A 6,921-nucleotide genomic window follows, 5' to 3' on the forward strand; every position below is an offset into this window, starting at 1 on the left:
AATGTAATTAATTATTACTAAAAAATGCAGTGAGAAAGTTGCCAAGTGGCAAAACAAGTTCTTACTTATCCAAATTACCCATGCAAGGTTGAGTGGGACCTATTATGGTTGGTTGAGGGTCATTCCAACCCTTTAGATATTGGTGGAGGTTGAGAGAGTTGTAGGAGAGGCTACTATAGCAAATGTGAGAAATTCAAGGCAGTTCCCACTAGCCAGGGAGTTCAACAACAAGCAATAGCTCTAGGGAGTCACAAATGGAAGGTGCCTACTCCCTAGATCAGGCAATATCCATCAAAGGCTTCCATGCTACCAAGCACTTGTATTTAATGCTAGATTACAAAAGATGACTATTGGTTTAGGCATTTCCTTGCCACAAAAGATAGAAATTCCAACATGGGGTGATGAACAATTGAAGAAATTGCTTATGAAACCCTAATTTATAATAGGGTTTCCATAGCCACTTCGGGATCCATGCCCAAGTACTGAAGACCTCATACTCGATGTAGTAGAGATGAATGCAAGAAATTTGCAACTAATCCAAGAGGTAGGCCATTATCGATGTATTGTGGTCTACATGCGAATATTGTACTACAATGAAGGGGAAATTTGATTTTATGAAGTTTTGGTATTTCTTGACATCAATTTTATTGAAGATTGTGGGAGATTGACCCATGTCTTAGTATACTTTAATCTTCTAGTAATACAAGATAAAAGAAATAATGCAAGTTGCACCAAGTATTGGAGTGAATTGGGTGTCAACTATCCAAGATTAAGTGGTGAAGTTTACATTTTCAACTTTATGTATTTATTGCTTGGTGTAATTTGTGGTAAATCAAGTCATCTACCACCCTTTCCAAGAATGAATACTAATTCCATGGACTCATTAATTTATTTGAGTAAGTGGGCCAAAGGCACTTGTGTATAAGCTAGAGAAGTTGCATTTTTGCTAAATTGTGGATAGTTGGATGCATTATAGCAAGCACGTTATCATATAGTGGTTCAAGTCATGATGATGTCTCACCATCTGAAGGTTCACAAAGCAATTGGAAAAGTGCAATGCATAATCTTAAAACAAGCATATAGCATGGCTAATGAGGAGAATATGTGGATTTAGAGAAAGAAGTAGGCTCCTCAAGGTCACAAAATATTGGTGAGTAGCAAGGATATGGAGAATATGATGACTAGTTTAAGACTTGGTTGAGGACATCTCCTAATATCTTTACCCAATTTGCCAAGGATTCTCAATTCATGAACTTTTTGAACTCTTCAAAGAAGGATGGCAAGGGCAAGAAGAAATTATCCTCTAAAGATTTCGGAGAATAAGAAGCTCCCAAAGAAGAGGCATTATAGTCTCAAAATGCACCAAATGTTGCTAATGAACAAAAGCAACCCATGTCACTAGGGCAAGATATGCAAATGCAAGGTCATCTTAGTAGTGCAAATCTATCAAATTTTGGACAACAAGGCATGCATACTAATATGATGGTATGAATCCATATGGTATGTAGTGACCAATGCATGGAATGTAGAATCCAACGTTATTTGAATATGGAAGTGGAATGCAGAATCCTATCTATAGCAATGTTGTCATGATGCTTGGGGCTCAAAGAATGAATGTTGATCATGCAAATGCTTTGTATGGTACTGATCATAATGCAAATACAAAAAAATTACCTTTTTTGTAGAGCAGCCACCTATTTATGATAATTTGATACCTAGAAGGCTATCAAAGGACTATGATAAGGGTGGTAAAGGAGTGAAGTTTGAGATCTTCAGTGGTGTACGATATAGATTGAAGTGTTGACTTTCATTCATTGAATCCTCTAATATTCAAAAGGCAATCATTTGTTTGAAAGGGAATGCATTGTAGTGGTAGTCCATACTTTTGTTTTGCAAGGTAGAGCATTGCCAACATGGGTACAATTTAAGCGATTGGTTGATTCTAATTGGTTAATAAGTACCTTTGAAGTGGAATTATATATACTTGGAATATGTCAAACGCATCACAAGTCAAGAATTTACAGTAATAGAACATGAATTTTGTTGAGATATTAGCAATCACACCTAGCTTAGCCTCTTTGTATAGAGCAGTGTGGGCTCAGGATGCTAAATCCCATATGCATAATGGTGGAAAGTGCAACCTAGTCTATTCCTATAAAGCATTGTACTTGCTCTCTTTTGAATGCAATGATATAGTACTTTTTTCCTTTCAGCAAAGTATCTATGTCATTGTCAACACACAAGATTGTGTTTAAGAGTCGAAGTCTCAAACTTGGAATCTAATTCACTTGTGTGACATTTAGTCTTGATGCCTGTTACCTCATTAGCTCACTCTTCCTCTTTTAACCAGCATAGCCATGCTCTAGATCCAACATTGTAACATGGTATCAGAGCTCAACTGAGCATGGTCAGCTCCTCACTCTGCTTATCTAGCTCCCATTCACTTCTGCCTAGCTTGATATCAGCTCAAGACTTCATTTCCTACTCCAGGTTCACCTTCACCTTCAGCCATGGACAACAACCATGGACAACAGTACCCTATCTACTTGCAACACCTAGATCTCTCTCCACAGTCAATATCTCCACACGATTTCTTTTGGAGATCTTTTCCTCTTCTCAGGGCACACCATCGTACCACATTACAGCATGACAATGCTAATCTATATGCCGAGCATTGCAAAAATTTGAGATTGTTGCCCTATTTGCGCCTGCTGTCGTTCGTACACTTGGCGCGCTGCGTGCAAGCTATGATCTGGTTGAGGATCATAGGGCTTTGGAATTCCATTAGCTAAGCTTCTTTTCCATTAAAAAACTCTAGAAATGATTGAGTATAGAGCACACACAAAGAGAGAAAAACTAGGACCCTATCTTGCAAATCCTAATCTGCCATAGCCATTTCAACTTCAACATAGGCCCTTCCATATGTATGAAATTTCCACCATTTTTTGAAATATTTTTGGGTGTATTATCACTGTGACTGTGCTCAAATTTAGGACTGACTGCTTTGCTACCATGAAGCATTGAATGTTGGATATATAGGGACTTTGGGGGATATGCTAGAACCACTAACATTACTCCCAAATTTTCCATGTCGATTTAAAGCCCTATAATGTCCAAAAGTGGTTGAGTAGGAATGTCATTCTTGTACTTGTGAGCATATCTTTTAGCTAATTCAATAGCTTGAAACATTGTGGTGCATTTCTAGGCCATGACATCAACTAATATACTAGGCTCCAAATCATAAATATATTGATGCAACTTAGCATTCAAGGACCAAAATTAAGCATTAAACTCTGCCATATTGATATGAGATATCATTTTTTCTGTGAATTAGTTGAAAGTTCCCATATCATCCTTCAATATGTACCATCATGTGACAATGCTGCTGATTTCCTCACCAAATCAGTTCCTCACTTGAAGCACAAAATTGCCATGCAAATCCTTTGCATGATATGATCGGGAAGGGAAAACATTTAGCTGAATTGATGTATTGAATGCAATCTTTTTTTTATTTCTCTACAGATACCTATGGAATCCTTTTGAGGGGGGATGTTAAGATAAAGTTATTTATAAGGATAAAAGTTGGATAAGATAAGGACAAGTCAATATGTGGACAAAAGGATCTCATAGATATCCACTTGTATATATCTTAGATATTTAGAGATAAGGCTCACCTACCTTATTTAATATACATTGTATATATACAACCACTAGCAATGAAATGCTCGACTGCAGTTCACTACCTTTTCTATATTGTCTCTATCTCTATCTCTTATTGTGCACATTATCCTCTTATCTTCAAGTTCCTAGTTTTCACTACATCTTCAATCCCTTCCTAAGTTGACTTGCCTTGGCTAGTTGGACTCTAGTTCTTCCAACTTTCCCATATGCTAATCCATTCCCAAAATGCAATCGTAGCATCCTAGTGGTAGAATTCGAAATTTTGCTTCAATTATACAGCTTCCTAACTCAAATTGAAGTTTACCTACAATTTCGACTGAGGCGATTTCCTTTCCACTAGCCAATTCTACTATCATTTTCCTTGTCCCCCTGGATTCTAGATGCAATCTTTCAACTGTCTTGGGTGTAAGAAAGGAATGCATGCTACCACAATCAATTAAGATTATAAATGACGTACCCTTGTATGAATTACTGAACATTGGTAGTCCACTCCTTTCCTTTCCACGACAACATGAATAGATCCTCTTTCAATTTTCTCACCTAATGTGTGCATTCCTCATGCTGTCCAATCATGGTATTTACCCAAACACCAGCTATTCTTCCATGTCCATCATGTGGGTTTTTATTGTCGTTCCCTCGGCCTCTTCCACCAACCTGGTTTTGGCTAGGATTTTGAGGATAGTTAGGACAATTTTCCCTAAGGTGTCCAATCCTTATACACTCGTAGCATTACCTAATTCCTATCGCATTTGGTCCTTGAGTTATTGTGTTAGCTCTACCATTACCTCTAGCATAGGCCATATCGACACCACGGTTTGGGTAGCCCCTTCCATAGTTGTTTATTGGATGGTTCCTTTGGCCATTTTGAGATATTTCCTTGGCCATAGGTTTTTGCTCACATAAGATCATCTTTGAGAGTCATTGGTCTCATTGATTCAAGGCGAGTGTCCAAAGGTGGATTTAGTCCTTGGAAAAACCTTGCAATCTGTTTGAGATATTGTCATTGGGGGTGCATATTTGTGCAAACTCGCAAACATAGAATAGTATCCTTCCAAGGTTAGGCTTAGTTTTTGTAGAATTCATTCATCTTGATTGATTCAAAAGATGGGGGAAGATAACGTCCTTTCACAGCTTCTTTGATCTCCTCCCAAGTTTGGGAAGCTTCTGTTACCTCTTTATCTCGGCAAAATTGTTTCCACCAAAGCTTAGCTTTCCCAGTAAGATGAAGACGAGTAATCATTGACTAATTTATAGCAATAGTTTCAGCAGCTAGGAAATAGTCGTCCAAAGCCTCAATCCAAACTTCTACACCTTGCTCCACCTTGGATCCTTCACCGCTAAACCTAGGTGTTGGTGTTTGCTTGAGAATAAACTTCTTCTCTTAGAGTTCCTTGTATGTTTCATCAATTCACACCAGTTGGTGATCCTGATTATCTCTGCAACTTCTTTGTTACAAAACGAGGTGGTTTGGCCTTCATCTCTAGGAATCGATAAGATTTCGGGAGATTGGGATACTCTAGAAGCTCATAATTTTTTTCCAACTATACATTGTCGGTAAGGGTTATCCTATCTTGAGAGAAATTGGGAGAAATAACATTTGTATATTGGTCATACACCCATTTATTTCTCATTACAATTTCTCCATCTATATATTTTACCTTATCATTTCAAAGAGTATCGTACTTGTAAAGTCCTATCAACTTGAGGTTCTTAAGCCATTTCAACAACTTGAGATGGACTTTCACATCTTCGTACGTTGAGTCTAAGTAAAAGTAAGGGTCATCCCATTCCCAAGTTTAGGCTCCAGTTATATCCCTTCATAATCTTAAACAACTCCATAGACAAGTCTTGTCTAAGATAGCCATTACGCTTTCTCTTAATTCCAACACGTTTGACTGGCAAGCACTGGAGTACATGATCTAAAAAATTATTCGCATACAGCGTACTTCATCATTAACTTATCAAAGTAGCTCAACTATCATCATAAGTGTCAAGAATCGCATGGTGGGGGGACTTGCTCAAGATGCTGCACCGAACACATACAGAATGCACAAGGAGAAGCTCACTCAAGAGACAAGAAGAGAGATGGAGGCCAAAACGTTTTCTTGCTGGTTTCTTCTTCTTCTTCCACACTCTTTACAATGTACACAAAGTATAGATAAGATACAACATAAAGGAAAGTGGCCTACTAAGTCAAACAATGCATAACCGACTACACTAGTTGACTGGCGCTATAACTATGCCAGCTATAAATAGGTGTAACAACCTGAATATAATAAGTAATGAGTCAGTGGCCATGTGAGAGTCATAATGACCACCGACGTGCTAAGTGTAGTCGTGTGGACCCATCTAACCAGGCGGTCCATCATCAATGTCCGCATGTGTTGAGCTTGTCATCTCAACACTCCCCCTCAAGCTCAACTATATCTCTGCAACTCCAAGTAAGCTTCGAAACTTTTGAAGCTTCTCTGTACCCAATGCCTTCATGAAGATGTCAGCTATCTGATCCTGTGTGCTGACATACACCAAGTCAATCTCACCTGCTAGTACCTTCTCTCTCACAAAGTGGTAGTGTACCTCAATATGTTTTGTCCTGGCATGGAACACAGGGTTCCTAGCCAACTGTATACTGCTCATGCTGTCACAATAAATGACAACTGGACCTTTCACTTGTCACAATAAATGCCATGTGAGAGTCATAATGACCACCGACGTGCTAAGTGTAGTCGTGTGGACCCATCTAACCAGGTGGTCTATCATCAATGTCCGCATGTGTTGAGCTTGTCATCTCAACAATAAGCTCATAACTCACACTCTTCAAAAATAATAACTTAGCTAGATTGCCATAGTGTCCCCTCATCTAAGCTTGGACTAGGAGCTAATCCCACTCTTTGTCAAGAAATAGCCAATCATGAACCTAGATGTCAATCCTAGCTCCAAGATTTCAAACTACCAAACTTCATTGATGCTTTAGGGATGCCCCCTCTAGATCCTATGTAATTGTATAGGTGCATAGATGAGGCTCACTTGCCCCACCTTAGCACCCTCTCACACTCCCTCTCTGGTACTCAAGAGTTGTGAGATATGATCACAACACCTACTCGCCCCACAAAGTCCATGTGAGTCCTCCTTCTTCCCTTGCTAATCCTAGGAAGGATTCCTTTAAAACTTAAGGAAGGGGGGGGGGGGGCGGGGGGGGGGGGGGGGGGGGGGGGGGGGGGGAGCGGAGCAAAGTGAGAG

Source organism: Lygodium microphyllum, chromosome 12 (genome assembly GCF_053477565.2).
Source record: "Lygodium microphyllum isolate KBCC chromosome 12, Lygodium_microphyllum_v1.1.10, whole genome shotgun sequence".
NCBI lineage: Eukaryota > Viridiplantae > Streptophyta > Polypodiopsida > Schizaeales > Lygodiaceae > Lygodium > Lygodium microphyllum.